Here is an 18,527-nt window from a genome sequence, read left to right as displayed (position 1 = left end):
TGAGCCCAGGAGTTTGAGGTTGCTGTGAGCTAAGATGACACCACGGCACTCTAGCCCGGGCAACACAGTGAGACTCTGTCTCAAAAAAAACAAAAACAAAAACAAATAGCATCCCCAATGGGATGCTATTTGTAGTTCAGCAGAAGAGACATCCTACAAAAAGCAGGAGAAGGTAAGAGCAGGCTTTAGAACAAAACCCCACGAAGAACAATAGCAAGGAATAGACAAGAAAGGACAGAGGGAAGTGAAAAATAACAAGCAAATGCCGTGAAAAAGAAGTCTATCATTAAACCAAGGCAAGATGGGGAATTAGAATTAGATGAATAATAAGTCTGGTTTTTAGTGATGTTTTTTAATGTTCCAGCACTCTAGAAATATTCATTTAAAGAGCAGACAGAAAGTCGTTATCATCTGAAATGGAATAAGAATGGATAGAAGTCACTTATACTCCAGCACGCTGTTCACTGCATTTGTCTTCCAGGCAAATGTTTCCTGAATATGTATGACAGGGCCTTTCTGGCAATGAAACAGAGAGCTGTTACCTGAAATATGGGAGAAATGCTAGGTAGCATGGAACCCAAAGGCCCTCAGATATGGGTGATGTAGAAAGAATATTATCTCTGAGACAGCAGACTTTGCTATGCTTCTAAAAAGCCTTGGGCAAAATGTAGATATTAGAAGAACCCAGGACTATCATTCCACAGGTGACGCATTGCACAATCTGATAGGCAAAATGACACTGCCGTAGAAGAATAAAATTCACAAACTTAAAGAGCTTCACATTTGATTTAATGCCTTTCTTAATTTCCAAATGCTTTTCTGAGGAATATTTTCATAAATTCACAGTCAGAAAAGAATTTGGATCCAGGGGTGTGCTATGTATTGCTATGTGCGAGGTCTCCATTAAATAAGCTTCCATCATCTTGGAACCCAAATGGCCCATCAGGAGAACATCAGAAATAACTAGTGCATTAGTTAGGGTTCTCTGGAGAAACAGAACCAATAGGATGTGTGTGTGTGTGTGTGTGTGTGTGTGTGTGTGTATTATATGTACATTATACATTTTAAGGAATTGGCTCATGCAATTATGGAAGCTGGCAAGTCCCAAATCTGAAGGCTGGGTTGGCAGGCTGGAGATTCAGGAAGAGCCAATGTTGCAGATGAAGTCTGAAGGTCATCTGCTGGCAGAATTCCCTCCTCCTTGGAGGACATCAGTCTTTTGTTCTATTTAGGCCTTCAACTGATTGGGTGAGACCCACCCACACGATGGCCCACTCGATCTACTTTACTCGAAGTCCACCACTTGTAATGTAATCTCATCTAAAACACCCTCAAAGAAACATCCATAACAATATTTGATCAAACATCTGGGCACTGTGGTCCAGTCAAGCTGACACAAAATTAACCATCACAACTACAATGGTGAGATTTTATATTCATTGACTTTTCTACTACCTGAATTCTATTATGTAAGCTTTGTAAGGGATGCGTGTATGTATGTGTGTGTGATCACTTTATCCCCAACAAAATGAGAAACATCATTGACTGACAAGAGAAATCAATAGAATTTGACTTTTTATTGGTGTGCCTAAAAGTACAAGAATAAATGTGTGGAGTAGGACATAACTTTTTTTTTTTTTTGAGACAGGGTCTCACTTTTTCATCCAGGCTGGAGTGCAGTGGTGCCATCATAGCTCACTGCAGCCTCAGACTCCTGGGCTCGAGCGATTCTCCTGCCTCAGCCTCCCAAGTAGCTGGCACTATAGGTATACAACACCACGCCTGGCTAATTTAAAAAAAAATTTTTTAGAGACAGGGTCTTTTTATGTTACCCAGGCTGGTCTCAAACTCCTGACCTCAAATGATCCTCCTGCCTCAGCCTTCTGAGTTGCTGGGATTACAGGCAGAAGCCACCATGCCCAGCTTGGGCATAACTTTTGACAACAGATTCCAGTAGCTTTGAATGATGCTATCTATGGAAACTGCTATATAAATATGTAGCATAAAGATGTGTGTTTTCATTTCAATAGAACAATCTTCAGGTTTGCATAATTATGGAGAGTTGTAAAATTCACAAGATGTTCCACAGAATGGAACCTGAGTCTCCAAAAGAAAGGAATGGTACTACCGTTAGTTTACGAAGTAATAAAAATAATGGCCGACATAGTGTGAAGTGCTATACATGCATGATTTTGATATAATCCTCAAAGCAGCCATTCTTAAAGATGAGGAAACTGAGGCACAGAATAGTTAAGTAATTTGCCCAAGGTCAAAATGCCAGCACGTGTTGGGAAGCTGGTAGGTAAGGAGAGACTTTACCAATGATGTGGGTTGCTCTTGAACCCAGTGCCCAAGTCCTCTTGACGACAGCCTCCCTGGCGGATGGCCAGTCTGCTTTTGCCCAGCATCTTCAGAGACTGGTTACTGCCTATGTCATTTTTGCAAATCAAGGAAGGGCTCTGCTGAGATGTCTGTTTGTGAGTGGTGACCTACATTTCATTCTCGTCCTTCAGCTGCAGTTGGGCCGGTCATGCTACTTGGCCATCATTTCACTCATTTCTGGCTGGGGGCTTTCCCCACCCCCTCGGCTATTCTGAACCTTTGTCCTGCTCCTCAAGACCCCCTACCATGCCTGGTCACTCAGGAAGAATGATTTCACTGACTGCCTCGCTGATAACGTAGGGGCCAGCACACATGCACTGTCACGACACCTCCTCTCCAACCCAAAGTCATTCCTGATTTCCCCCATCATCCTTCCTCCCATCCCTCAGTGACCTAGGGCCTTTACTCCAAGCTGATCATTTCAGGGCAATCCGGGAAGCAGTCAGGTTTTTCATCTGCAGGTGAGTGGATGGGATTCTTAGGTATGCTTTCTATTCAAGCTAAGTCTCAAACTTTCCAATATGATCTTTTCAACCTTGGCTCACCCTGTTTTTGAGTTTCCTGATTCAAGGCTATTTATCCTATTTTCTATTCATCCTTCAGATTTGATGCACACATTTTTATTTTGTTATAATAATGTTATTATAATTTTGGCTTCTCAATCATAGTGATGACTTGCCTTCCAGAAAATCTTCTTGGAATATCTAGAATGGAATGTTGGCTACACAGTAATAGTAGCTAACACTTACCAAGTGCTTGCCATATGGCAGGTACTATTTTAAGTGCTTTACAGGATCCTACTCATATAGAGAAACTTAACCTATTTTGCATCACTAACTCCTTTGAGAATCTGGATCCTTTTCCCAGAAAAATTTGCACTCAGGAGCGCCCACACACCCTCTGTTTTGTTATCTCTCACTGTGAAACAAACCACGAAACCCAAACCTAGAACAACAACAGGGTTTTGTTTTGCTTTTTCTTCATTTCCCGTGATTTGGTTGGTTGACAGGTGATTCTTCTGTTTCATCTTGTTTCAACTGGAAATTCTGAAATGGGCCCAGTCACACGGCTGGCAGTTGGTGCTGGCTGCTGGCTTTTGGCCAAGAGCTTCAGTTTTTTGCCTCATGGGCCTCTCCATGTGGCTGCCTGGACTTCCTAACAGTCTGGTGGTTTCAGAGTAGTTGGAACATTTACATGGCAGCTGGCTTCCCTCATAGCATAAAATCTTAAGGCTTGAGCCAGAACTGGTACAGAGTTACTTCCTCTGAGTTCAGAGTCATAGGGAGGAAAGTACACAAGGGCATGAATATTAGGAAGCATGGTCATTTCAGGCCACCGAAGTTACAGCCTACCATGTACATGTACAATTTTGTATACTAATTTCAAGAGGTACACACACCCCATAAATCCACTTAAGGAGCCCAAGAAGTGTACAGACTTCAGGTTAAGAACTCATGACTGAAGATGAAGCCAAGGGAACCCTTTAACTGAACAGGTCTAAGGCAGAGAAGAGTCGGGATGACCCTCACTGTAAAGGGAATTGCACACACACGAGCGCACGGATGCAGCTGTGCACAGCATGCTCCAGGGATAAGAAGAGATCAGTATCTAAAAGACTAGGAATGAAGATTGGAATCAGATTATGTAATATTTTAAAAGGGAGCCCATGGAGCTTGAACTTCATTCAGTATGCATTAGGGAGCAATTGCAAGTTTTTTTTTTTTATCTAAAACAGAAGTAACAAACACAAATGCTGAAATAATTCAGGAGAATTACAAGGATTAAGAAATAAGGAGAATGGTGTAGAGGGAATTATGTTAAGGAGCTTTATGAGGTTGTGGAGTTATAGCTCAGACATCAGTTTTAAAGTCAGGACTAACAAAATCTCCCTAATAAAGAATGAAGCCATAAAAATTTACTGTAGAAAAGGGTGCTGTAGCACATCATGTACCGAATATAGAACAATATAGAAAGCATTATAGACTAGTATCATTTCATGTCATTGGATTAACAAAGAGCGCAGTCAGCCTTTATGGCTTTGGTTGATATGAAAAAAAATCAAGCAGGGAATTTTTGGAATTATTTTCCACCCAGAGTTAATAGAGTCCTTGAGTGTGGCTATAAAGGATAATGAGTCTAGGACTAAGACATTCTCATTTGGGTCTCTTAGAATAAAATAGAAGCCCATGGGTTCAGAACAACCCTGGATGTTGTTAGCAGGTTACTTTTAATGGAGGGAGAATGTTAAAACCTACAGCAAAAGTCCTAAAAGGCAGAACATGGCAGTAGTGGTCCAGTTTCTGTTTGTTAGCCCATAAAATTGAAAAGAGGATTCTTTCCAGTTTGGTCCTAAAATGATAGCTACAATGGTACTTAGAGGGTATCCGTCAGGGTTTGTGTGGGAGGGCATGAAAGCTCCTGTTTATTTCAGGGATGAAATTTCTTTTGCATATTGGAATCTGCTGCTTGCTTTCTGAAGTCACCTGTGTTGGCTTTCTTCATCATCAAGCTTTTGACTCTCTTGGTACTTGGAGTGGCTCTGCCAGGTGAGGAGATGACTCAGTGCTGATCTATCCACATTGACATTGGCACTTCCTTAGGTCTACTGGCCAATGTTTGGGGGATTGGACAGGATGGAGTGGGGAGTGCCAGTTAGGGGTGTGGAACAAATCAAAGTCAGTGGGGCCACAGGGATTTCTCAATACCAGTGGTTTCTCAAACACGGTACTTGTATCTAACCCCCAGAAATTTTCATTTCATTTGCTTGGGATGCAGCCTTGGGGTGGGGAATTTTAAAAACCCCACTGGATGACTAATAGGCAGCTGCCTTGGGAAACTACTGCATGATTCCCTTGGCTCGTTAGTGTGAGGCTCATACCTATTGTGCTACTGAGCCATGGTTCCTGATTTTATAATCGTTACTTAAGATACACTTCTCAGGCACCTATTCGGAGATGGAGGATGTCAATAATAAGGGCTGTGCCTATGGCATCCCAAGTTATAGCCATGGAAAATGCAAAGAATACTGGAATATTGTCTTAGAAGAGTTTTTTTTGGTTTTTTTTTTTTTTTTTTTTTTTTGGCTTTCTGCTTTGCTAACTGTTAGGTTTCTGCAGTGGATGTCAGGCAAAAACCAACCTGGGAAATTCAGTGGCAACAACTCTTGATCTAAGAATGAAAGAAAAAGAAGAACAAACCCCACAGTTGTCTGATTTTGCTCTTCATGTTTCCTAGTGTTGGTGGGTTGTGTTGTGTGTTTCTCCCTCTTGGACTTGACTGAGGGAGTTCCATCCTCCCTCCCCAGCAGCACAACATCCTCACCTTTGAGTCCCAGCCTCTCCTTAGCTGTTTATAATTATCACTTCCGTGTTGCAATGCACAGTTTCTGACCCTCAATCTGCTAATTGTACTTTTAAGCTCTGATTCCATTTTGTCTGTTCTACACGAATCTGGCCTTTCACCTCTCAAATCTGTGTTTTCAACACATTAGCCGCCAGCTAGCATTGTAATCAACCAATTTCTCCTTCTCTCAATCCCCAAACCCCTTATAATCCCATTTCATCTCTTCTTTTCTTTTTCAACCCAAATACAGCCTCTTAGGCAAAAGTCACATCCAATAACTTTATGCTTCTATTCCCTATATTAGGAAACACATTTTTTTTTCCTCATCTCAACAGCAATCGTCTTTATGCTGACATAGAAAGAACTTTGTTCACAGTGTATGTAAAGCTACAAATAAATGTGTATGTCTGTGTATGTATAGACGCAGTGAGAGAGGGAAAGAGAGAAAGGGTTTATAACCTGAAATATGGACAAAGATATCGGTCAATGCCGGGCTTGAAAACTAGTTGGACAATCTGTCTTAACTTTGGTTGAAAACTTTTCATATTGAATTGCCCTCTTGGGGTTTGAATCTATTGAAATTGATCTTTTCTATGAGTAGGCACATCATTTTCGAAATGTTTCTGTGAAGATGTGCTGTTTTCATGCTTAGGGAAGCACACTGCGTGCTGAGTGAGGCCGAAGGAAATGCCAAATTAATTCATTATTTCCGTGGCAATGTTCTTTTCTCAGGAAAGGACGGCTTTAATAAGGCAGGTGGCTGTGTGTGCCGTGGCGTGCCTGGCTCTGTAGAAAGCTTGGTAATCCTTTCCCCCAGCAAACACAGCACCGGTGTTTGTTGTCTGAGGCTCTTGAATGTAATATTAGTTTACAGCTCCACTCTTGGCCATATTATAAAAACAGTGGGGGAAGAATGACAATGGAAATTATGGCAGAGAATGCTTTATTTAAGCCTTTCGAAATGGACGTTGTTGTGCACGGCTGTGGGTCTGTTTTCGGCGCCCTGCCTGAATGAGTCAGTGGTTGCTGTTTGCAGCCAAATGCAGGCGACGGTGGGGCCACTTCAAACCATCAGTGTGACAATGTTATCAAGCGGCTGAGCCCCTGAGTCCCTGCTTCTCATCAATAAGCCATCATTATTCCTCAGGAGCCAACTGCAGGAGAGGGCCACTGTGACAAATACACTATTATGTTGCATTTTAATGTGTGCCAATCAGCTTAATTCTAGCCCTGACATTCGTCTCAGGTACTGCTCTTTTCCACGACAGATGCCGGCGTGCTTCCTTCACTCACAGTTCCCGAATTTCTGAAGGAGTGAATAGGCACCATGAGAGGTCACCTCCAAAGAAATAGAAAGGAACTCAATCGGTGGGATGGTTGAGCTTTTTCCAATTAAGCTCCGTGATATATTTCAAAGTACTGTAAACACTGGTGGCTGCACATTCTGCACGTTCACTGATATACTTGGAGATCAAATGCTGAGATACCTATCCAGCCATAATGAACTTCCATGGCTGGAGCTCACTGGAGAGTCTATTGATCTTTGGGGACTTTCAGGTCCTGTGAGGACTCAGTTTTGTTCATTAGGGAGGGAGGTGAAACGTGAATGGGATGTTTGACATCACTTGACATTTTAGGCTTGGGTTGGGAGGCCTCCAGAGGTTGGTTATTTCCTCAGAGGAAGGCTTCAAACCTTGATCCAAGATGGCTGCTGCCTGGAGGTTGTGGCGGCTGGACCTCTAGGTCCCAGTAACTTGTCTTCCTGGGAGAAGAGACAACTGAGTCGGTGATCACAGCAACAATTTCTGTCCAAATCATGCCTGTTCTATGGGGGAATGGGGAAGAATTTTATTAAAATGTCTGAGCCCGACAACCACTGCATTTTAAAAAGATCAGAGTGTGTACTTCAAAACAAGTCTGAAAAAAACATACATGCTTTGGTACACTTATTTTCAGCTGGTGTCACTTATACATCTGGATTTTATAAAGAAAAAATTAACCTGGAATTTCCTAAATGAGATAGAACTTTTCCTTGGGATAGTCTAGGCAGTCTTATGTCAAAAGTGCCTTACCTCTTGCCATTTTAGGATATCCGTTTAGCCCAGGGCTTCCAAATGCTGTGATGATCTACAAGGAAGAGAGAATAATATGGACAACACAGTGAATATTTCTTGAAAACAGACTTACTGAAATTAAAGTTCTGTTTTTAAATTTTGAGATAATGACTTTACTACTTGAGGTTGAATTATCCTTTCTGTATGAAATAATGATGATAGCACACGTGTTTTTTTTTTTTTTTTAAATGTCCTAACTTGGCAACGTGAAGTTTACTGTCTATGGCAGTATTTTCAATCCATCTATTCATTCAACTACCCATTTTTGTTTTTTAATTTTAATTTTTCCTGGTTCTTGAAATCCAGAAGTCTAGAAGCTACTGTTTCACCCAATAAATCATAAATTCTTAAGAGATTTAAAATGTCTATGGGCTCTTCCAACTGCCAAAACAAAATACAACAAAACAAAGAATCAATTAAGTATTGATGCAAGATGTAAACCTGTAAAAATGTTGGGGTTTTTTTCCTAATTAGCAATTCTCTATTCACTAGTTTCTCAATCCCTTCAGTCTTCTCTCCTATTAAGCATCTAGCTAGTACATGCTTATCAATTAATGTATATCAAATATAATTCTCATATTTAGTCATGAAATGTTCCTTGTAGTTTTATATGTAGCTTTAGCAACTTTTAAAATGTGAGGTCTTTGACAGAGACATCTAACATAGATTCTTTTAAGAAGTGAGCAAATTCCAAACCTATTTTAAATTTTAATTTTTCAATGCTGGGGCCAATGTTTTAAATAAATTTAAGATGCAATTTTGTTCTCTTCCTTCCTTCCTTCCTTCCTTCCTTTCTTTCTTTCTTTCTTTTTTTTTTTTTTTTACAGGATCTTGCTGTGTCATCTGGGCTAGAGTGTAGTGGCATCATTATAGCTCATGGCAACCTCAAACTCCTGGGCTCAAGTGATCCTCCCACCTGAGCCTCCTGAGTAGCTGGGACTACAGGTGCCCATGACCACACCCAGCTAATATTTCTATTTTTTTGTAGAGATGAAGGTCTTGCTCTTGCTCAGGCTGGTCTGTTGAACTCCTGGCTTCCAGTAGTTCTCTTGCCTTGGCCTGCCAAAGTGCTGGGATTACAGGCGTGAGCTACCATCCCTGGCTAAAATGCAATTTCTTAATGTTGGCTGTCTAAACTTTCAAGCTTCTACCAGATATCACATAAGACATTCTTAATTTTTCCGGCATTATTACATAAGCTTTCAGGATGAGAGAGAGCCCACACTGAATATTCACACTGAATATTTGAATTATAAGTTTGGTTCTTTTGACAGGTACATCTTAATGTCAGCATTGAAAGAATCATAAAGATGCTCTTTAACATCCTGTATTTGTTATACATTGCTGCGTAACAAATTACTACAAACTTAGTGGCTTAAGACAACACACATTTATCACCTCCCAGTTTCTGTGGGCCATAAATCTGGATATGATTTGGCTAGGTCCTCTGCTTTTAGATCTCTCACAGGGCTTCCATCAAGGTGTCATTGGGGGCTGGATCTCAGCTCAGTGCTTAAGAGGGGAGGATCTGCTTCTGAGCCCATGTGTTCGTTGGTAGAATTTTGTTTCTGCAGGGCTAGCTATTGGACTGAGGGCTTACTGTTGGCTGGAAGCTACTCCCTGTTCTTTGCCATATGGGCTTTTCCAAAATGGCTATTTGCTTTATGAAAGCCTGCAAACTAAGAAGGCCAAAAAGAGTCAGCTAGTGAGATAGAAGTTGTAATCTTACGCAACATAATCATGGGAATGACATCCCATCCCTGTGCCATAGTCTATGGGTTAGAAGCAAATCATAGGTCCTATCTATTCTCAAGGGGAGGGGAGTACACGAAGGCATGCATATCAAGAGGTAGAGTAATTGGAGGCCACCTTAGAGTCCATGTGCCACAGACTTTGGAGATATGAAACCTGAGAGTCACACTTAGTTCCTCACTTCCATCCCTTCTTAGAGAAAAGGAGTCTTTGAATTCATTTGGCGGAAGAGAGTCTGAAATGATGAAAGATCTGAATTATAGAATAGTATAAGATGTAGTTATGCTGCTTATAGTAGAGAGTATCTTAAAATTGATGCAAATAAACTATTACCAAGGAAAGGTCCTGTCTGGCTTTCTTCAGTAACTGCATGATACCCATTTATAATCATCGTTTTGTTTTCATTCCAGGCAATAATTGAGGAAGCATTCCTTGTGTTTCCAGTGCATGAGAAATGTGGTAGGGAATACAAATTAAGATTATGGCAAGGTTTGTTCTCTTAAGAGACTTATATTTAGAAGCAAGGGGTGGTAGAGAGGAAAAAAAACATACACAATTATAATGGAGAAAAAATAAAATTACACAATAAAGGACTAAAGGCATTTAATAATACCCTCAACTCTGGTATAAAAAAAGAGCTCAATGCTGGTTAAAGTTACCAAAAGCCTTCTCAGAAGAAGCAGAACTGAAAAGATCAGTGGGATTAGGATCGGAAGTGAGAAGGAAAGTTAGGGATACATAAAGAAAAACTAAGGAAGGCAGGAAGAGCCTGGAACTCATAGAGAAGACTGAAGAAGGTGTCTTCAGTATGGGGAATAGAAAGCAGTGAAAAGTAAAATTGGAGGGATGTGGCTTTTGAAGGGTATTGAATGCTGGGGTGAAGCTAGTGACTTGATGGGTGTGGGGAATCCTTCTAGATTCTTCAGCAGAGGATAAAAATGATATTGGGCACTCTGGGAGGCTGAGGCAGGAGGATCACTTGAGGCTAAGAGTTCAAGACCAGCCTGGGAAACATAGCAAAACTCCTCTACAAATAATAGAGAAATTACATGGGTGTGGTGGCACATGCCTGTAAAATTCTAGCTACTCAGGAGGCTGAGGCAGGAGGATCACTCAATAGCCTGGGAATTGGAGTCTGCAATGAGCTATGATGATACCACTGCACTCCAGCCTGGGCAACAGAGTGAGATCCTGTCTCTAAAAAAAAAGGTATTTATTTGGGGAGATCTGTGTGGTGGGTGGGTGCATGATGGATAATTTGAAGTGGATAACAACAAAGTAGCTAAGGGTCTAGTTAGGTTCCCATTGATCAGTTGTCTGCACTAACTAGTTGGTATCTCTTGGCTTTAAATGTTTGATTTCTGGAATACTTGTTTATTAATAAAGACCTCAACAGTCCAATAGCCTCTAAGAGCTATTGATATTTTAAGTATTATAACAGGGGTCAGAAGAGACCTTTATATATCCCTCAAATCAACCATATATACGATCATATGTAAGCTGTAACAATGCTTTCTAAGTTGTTCCACAAAATAGTTTCATAATTTTTAATAGGTTTGCTGAAAACAAAACAAAAAACCAAAATCATATGTATGCTGTAGACAGGTCTGTGGTCAAATAAGTATGGGAAATCCTATGTTAAAATTCAAAAAGTTCAAAAGTTCCAGTGTTAATAAACCACCAAATGGAATGTGGGAGGCACTAGAATCAAAAGTTGCTTCCCAAACTTTTTCAGTGGTGGAACCCTGCGTGTAAGTTTTGTATCTGTGTGTTTGTGTATGTGTAGTGTACATGTACGTCATCTTTAGGACTAGTGTCCTGCCCAACACACTCAGGCAAATGCCAGTATTAACTAGTTTTCAATGAAGTCAACAGCATTTGGCTTATGGATCACCAAGTTTCTTCTTGTCTTAACTTCCTTTGATATTTTATATAACTGCATTTTAAAGCTACTTTTTTCCCAACAGTACCTGTGCCAGCAATTGGGCAAGAAAAAAAGGAGAGATGTAGAACAACTCTTTTGCTTGACATTTCTTGTTAAGTGTTTTAAGAAAAAGGCATAGGAAGAGAATAACTCAGACTAAGGTTGCTACCTGCCTGAGATACCAAGTTGTGTGACTTTCAGCGATTCTTTGCTTTATTCCACTACCCATACTTGATAGGCAGACCTGAGCTTGAATATTACCTTGAGCATTCTCCAGTTGTGGGTACTTGGATAAGTTACTTAACTTCTCAGCTCTTTCCATCTTTTTTCTGTTTTTTTTCTCCCTATAAATTTGCACTTTTCTACTGTGTCAACTTTGTTTCTTAGAAGAGAGGTTCCATGGAAAGAGCAAATAACTCTGTAAACACATAATTTGGAATGTAGTTAAAGTTTCTAAAAACTGTTTTTGGCTATTTATAGTTTTATTAAGTTTGGATTCCAGATTATTTTATTAGTCCTAGAATGCTAAGAGAAACGCTTTTAAGAAGTGGTGGTGGCCGGGCGCGGTGGATCACACCTGTAATCCTAGCACTCTGGGAGGCCGAGGCGGGCAGATTGTTTGAGCTCAGGCGTTCGAAACCAGCCTGAGCAGGAGCGAGACCCCGTCTCTACTAAAAATAGAAATAAGTTAATCAGACAACTAAAAATATATAGAAAAAATTAGCCGGGATGGTGGCGCATGCCTGTAATCCCAGCTACTCGGGAGGCTGAGGCAGAAGGATCACTTGAGCCTGGGAGTTTGAGGTTGCTGTGAGCTAGGCTGACACCACGGCACTTACTCTAGCCTGGCAAAAGAGTGAGACTCTGTCTCAAAAAAAAAAAAAAAAAAAAAAAAAGTGGTGGTTAGTAAAGATTGGTGTTGGACTGAGGTGTTCAACTGACTCACTTTATTAAACATATTCTCACCTGCTTTTGTCATTCAAAATGCACTGTTTTGTTTTGTAAGGTCAGTGTCTAGAAGGAAATGCTTTTTATGTCCGTGTCATGTCGTGTTTGTGCTTCATTTGCAAGATTTGCAAGGTTGCTAACATGATTTAGATCACTTAACTTTTTGTTTATGTCTAGTTATACACACACAGAGAGAGAGAGAGAGAGAGAGAGAGAACTGTTATGGTAGGATACTAAAATGTTTATGTTTTATGGTTCTAATTTCTGTGTCCTAACAAAAACACAGTGAATGCTCCATAACAAGACCTACAAAATTCTCCCTGCAAAGGTCATGTAACGTGTGTTACCATAGTCACTGGAATTAATTTATTTTCATCATTTGGTGTTTCATAAGTATTTGAAAAGCAGAGGTCATAAGTGGTGTTCCTATAATGATTTTACTTGGGACAAGAATATCTGGAAGTTATTTATAGATACATTGTAGTTAAACCATGACTGGGTATGAAGTTGCCCATGGAGAATGTGTACTTGCATGTTCTGGGAATGTAAGTTTTCTATGAGACTCCTAACTCAAGATATTTTTACCTAGCCAGATTTGTTTTTTGTTTTTTGTTTTGAGACAGAGTCTCACTCTGTTGCCCGGGCTAGAGTGCAGTAGCATCATCATAGCTCACAGCAACCTCCAACTCCTGGGTTTAAGCAATCCTCCTGCCTCAGCCACCTGAGTAGCTGGGACTACAGGTGTTGGCTACCATGCCTGGCTAATTTTTTCTATTTTTAGTAGAGATGGGGTCTCCCTCTTGCTCAGGTTACTGTCGAACTCCTGAGCTCAAAGCATCCTCCTTCTTCGGCCTCCCAGAGTGCTAGGATTACAGGCGTGAACCACTGTACCCATCCTAGCCAGATTTGTTAATACCCATGAGAGAGCAGTCCTGGCACATAAAAAGATGAGCTCAATAAATAATATCTCTTATTATTATTATTTATCGTGCTGTTTCTGAGTGTGAGGTGATGAGAACGCAACCGAGAACAAAGATACGACACTGGTCTAGGTGTGAGAACGAGGCAGAAATGCTGTGTCCTCAAAGATGCACATGCTAGATTCTTGCTCATCTTTAAAAGGCTGACTTTCAAGGCATCTAGCTGCCCCTAGGACCTAAGGTTGATTCTACAGGTCTGTGTCCTGCTATGATAGAAGTTCTTTAATTATAAACCACCAAAAGTACGAGTATAGTTTATCCATGTCTTGTTTATTTGAGCTGCCCTTTCTTCTCCCAATTCCTCATGGTTGTTATTGAGCTAATTAGAAGAATTAGTTGCCTATTAAAATTCTCTAGTTTAAGGTTTCCATGTGCATCCTATTTCTAGCCTTTTAATACTGGTTAAAATGCACCTTAACTTTTAAATTTCTAATTTGTTGAGTTCAAATTCTGTCATCTTATGATGCTACCTCTGTGAAAACTTCCCTGACCTCCCACCCACTATAGATGGAGCCAGCCACTCTCTCCACTGTTCTCTGCCTCTATTATGCTCCTATCACATGAATGACATTTCATTATTTAGATGTTGAACTCACAGAGCACAGAAGCCATATATTAATCACCTCTGTGTTACTATCACAAAGCACAGAGTCTGGATTATAAATATCAGTTGAATTGAATGGAACAGGCACAAAAAATAACACTGCCAGGAATCACAGATAGGAATGTATTTCTGTTCAGCCTTTGCTGAGTCTCCAGGGCACCATATACACAGCTGGGGAGGGAACTAGGTAAGTGAAAACACCTTCAGGAAAATCCACCGAGTATAGCTATGGCTATTAGAAGACAAGAGACTCTTTTCTTGCTTCTTTCGGTAAATACTTATGAGAAAACCTTAAGAGCCGATAGTTTCCAAGGTTTCACACAAAGGTAGGACATTTTTAATAAATTTAGTGGCTCGTAAATGTTAATTTTTTAAGCATATGAAGACAGAGGTTGAATCTGAATGTGTATGCTGAGGAAATGCAGAATTTACCCTTGTGACAACCTGCTATGAATTTTAACATTATTTGAAATATTTTGTTGCTAATTAGCCAATTTGATATTTGGCTGCTGCCTTAGGGAATTTACAATGACCCATTAACAATTTAACACTAGGCCAATTAGGTAAAGCCTTCAGCTTCCTATAAATGCCTAAGTGTGTGACAGAAGGCAGCAATTACATCATACTTAGGTAACTAGATGCTAACCAATGTCCTCCCCACTCCCACCTAGGATATCTGAATGAGCTTCCCAAGAACCACAGTTCTATGGCCCAGTGAGCATTCATAGCACTCCCCTCGTTGCTGGGGATGGTGGTGGTGGTAGTGGGGGGGGAGGGGAGGAGAGGGGAAGAAGGGGTGGGGTTACTTCTTCCTGCATCTCTCTTTCTTCTTCCCTCCCACAGGCCCCCCACAGCCACCCAGGCTGCCATGTCAAACTGCCTGAAGCCCAGCTCCTTCCTTGGCTTCTTAGAAAATTCACTTGTACTTGAGTTCAATAACTTTATCAAAGAGTCAGGACATGGGAATGAATACAGGGATTGGTCATAGAGGCTGTGTCTCAGTCTTAGTCCATTCGGGCTACTATAACAAAATACCACAAACTAGGTGGCTTATAAACAACAAAAATTGATTTCTTACAGTTATGGAGGCTGGGAAGTCCAGGATCAAGGCACCAACAGATTCAGTGTCTGGTGAGGGCCCATTTCCCAGTTCACAGATGATGCTTTCTCGCTGTGTCCTCACATGGCAGCACTCTGGGGCCTCTTTTATAGGGACACAAATCTCATTCATGAAAGTTCCACCCCTATAACTTAATCACTCCCCAAAGGCCCCACCTCCTAATATCATCACCTTGAGGGTTAGGATTTCAACATAGGAATTTTGGGGCACACAAACATTCAGACCATAGCAAGATGTGAATGTCTGCCTTCTCGTTAACATCCCTTGCTGCCGTGCTCCCTCCGTTATATCCTCCAGTGCAACCGAGTTTTTCCCTTCCCCTCATAAAGAAAAGTTCTGTCTGCATTCAGAGGTCAATGTCTACTCTCAGGTGGCTTATCAAAGTCTCTTCCCAACAAAGATAAGGCTTTTCTTGAAATGAGTTCTATTATAGAACCAGCAGCTACATTCCGCCCCCTCCACCATATTGCCATTCTTGTAATATTTTTAAAATGAATTTATGCTAGTCTAATTTAAAAATAATGATCCCTTGGATTTTTTGCTGTACCTGTAAGTGGTTTGGGGTGGGGCAGAGATATGGAGGAACCTAGACTGTAAAAGTTCTGCAATCAGCAATGCTGTTAGCTCTATCCTATCATTGAGGTATTCATTTCCTTTTTCATATTCTTGACACTAGTGTTTGTGAGTATCAATGGATGGTGTGTGAGTCAGGGCTCAACCAGAGAAGCAGAGCCAGTATATATCAGTATATGTTTTATATACATATGTTTTATATCTATTAAGAGATTTATTACAAGGAATTGGCATACACGAATGTGGGTTAGCAAATCTGAAATCTGTAGGGTGAAAGGGAAGCTGGAACTCAAAAGCATGGGCCAAAGCTTCTGTTTACAGACAGAATTTATTCTCCCTTTGGGAGAAGCCTCAACTCTGCTTTTAAGTTTTTCCACTGATTGAATCAGTCCTACTTGTAATATCCAGAAATAAATCCTGTTTTTTTTTTTTTAACACGTTAAGTAAAGTCAACTGATTAGAGGCCTTAACTACATCTGCAAAATACCTCACAGAAACACCTAGATTGGTGTTTGATGGATAACTGGGGACTATAGCCTAGCCAAGTTGACATATCAAAAAAAGCCACTGCAGATGGGTAAACTGAATACAATGTTTACTAAAGGATGATTCCTAGAATGCCTTTCAACAACATTTTTAATATTTAACTAATAACAAAAAAGGAAATATCATTCATACCTGAGAACTTTCCCTCCATTATATTAAACTCTCCACCAAAGCATTTTCCCAAGGAAACGTTTAAAGGTATGGATAGTAAGTGTGCAAATGAAAGGGTTATTGAGATTTGCATTGGAAGAAATAATGCTTGTTTTATTTATTACACTTGGATAGTCCTAAATAAGTTTGTAATTATAGCCTGAGGAAAAAAATGGAGTTAATTTTTTTAAATGGACAACCAAGATTTTTTTCACATTAAACTCATTAAGCCAATATATGCATTCGTTCACTCAAGAAACATATAATTCAGACATAGTATATTGCACGCATTGTGCTACATTCTGGGGATAAAATGGTGAATAAAACAGACTGTCCCTGCCTTCAAGAATTTTATGAGCTAATTGTAAAAAACAAATGCATTAATCAAATATGGACACAAATGATTTTCACAAACTGTGATAGTTGCAATTAGTCTATGTTAAATGATTCTTGACCTTGTCTGGAATGTCAGGAAGTTTACCTGAGGAGGCATGTTTGAGCTGGGATTTAAGGAATGAGCAAAATGTACCTGGATGAAGAAGAGGAGGAAGAAATTTCCAGGCAGTGGTAAAAACCTACGTGGAGACTCTCACCAAGGCCAGGGAAGCTGGAAAACAGGAGGTGACGTAGAACATGGCAAAAGACAATGCTGGAGAAGTTGGCAGGAATTAGCTTGAAAGCCACATCAGGAACTCTCTTTGACCTTTATCCTAACAGCAATGGACAGTATTAAAAGATTTTATAGTTTTGAGCAAAGGAGTGACACAACCAATAGAGACAACTTCCAGTAGGACTCTGCGAGATAGAAGTTCTACTTTAGCCACTAAGGCAGAGATAGCAAAAATTCAGCCTCTGTATCAGTGACTCCTTGTGCCTTATCCATAGCAGACATCACTAATCAATCATGGCAATTTTTACCCTGACTGAATCAGACATGACAGTCTCAGAACATTTCAGACAGGCACTACTAATCAATCTAATTTGTCACTTAAGACAAACCCTATATCACCAAGTTTTTTTGCTTTTCTCAATAAAATATAAGATTACTTGGGGCGAGATTGCCACATAGCACTCAGGACACCCAATTAAATTTAAGTTTCAAATGAACAACTTATTTTTTGAGTATAAGTACGCCTCATGTAATATTTGGGACATACACTAAAAATTATTTTTTGTCTAGGTTAAATTAACATTTAACTGATGATTTGCTAAACTTGGCAACACTAGTTTGGGGGAATTTATTGAAGTAACAAAGGTCAAAAAAGCCCATGATACAACACCATGATAATGGTGTGTCACTGTATAAGAAGAACCAAATGACTCACAATAGACTACCAAACTAATAAAGATAAAAATAAACTAATAGTAATTTTAAATTCAAAAGGAATAAAGGGTAGCTATTCAAGTCATGACCAACTCAAGAAAATTTTTGATACAATGAAGATAAATCACCCTTCCAGAATTTTGTGGGATTTGCAGTAACTTGCCAGTGCTCACATGCAATAGGAGAATTTCATCCCTGCCAAGCATTATATAGCAGATTTCTTAGAAGAATATTGAATTATATTCCTCAATAAATTCTAGGAGCTGCCTAGTTTTAGTTTATAAATGTGAAATTTCAGTAACCATTAACAAATGGCTTAGGAATTTATCAGAAAATAAACCTTGGTGGTTTAGGTAAACTAAAGCCTATGGATTTATGGGTAATTCACCCAAAAGGACCAAAGCAGAGAGTTACAGTTGTAGACCAGTCTGAAGGTCATAAGGTGGCCCCGTGTGGCTCCTATTTTGAGAATTAATCATCTGGGCAAAATCCTTTTTCTGATATTTGAGTGCTCAAGTAGGTGGTGGATATTACAATGTTTTGATCTGTACATTTAGGTAAAGCTTGTGAAACAACAATAATTAAGGCTTCTAATTTTATCACTAGGTATTAAGAAAAATGTGAGTTGGTAAAATACACCAAGGCACTTGGATCTCTTGGGTCCAAAATATATTTTAAAGGCACATTATCTGTTGTATCTACAATTAATTCTAATATTTCTGTGTCTCTAAGCTGGCTGGAATCAGCATTACTTTTCTTCTGAAAGAG

Source organism: Propithecus coquereli, unplaced genomic scaffold, assembly GCF_000956105.1.
Source record: "Propithecus coquereli isolate 6110/MARCELLA unplaced genomic scaffold, Pcoq_1.0 Scaffold85, whole genome shotgun sequence".
Classification (NCBI taxonomy): domain Eukaryota; kingdom Metazoa; phylum Chordata; class Mammalia; order Primates; family Indriidae; genus Propithecus; species Propithecus coquereli.
The sequence above is the reverse complement of the archived record's forward strand: the minus strand, read 5'-3'. Positions refer to the sequence as shown.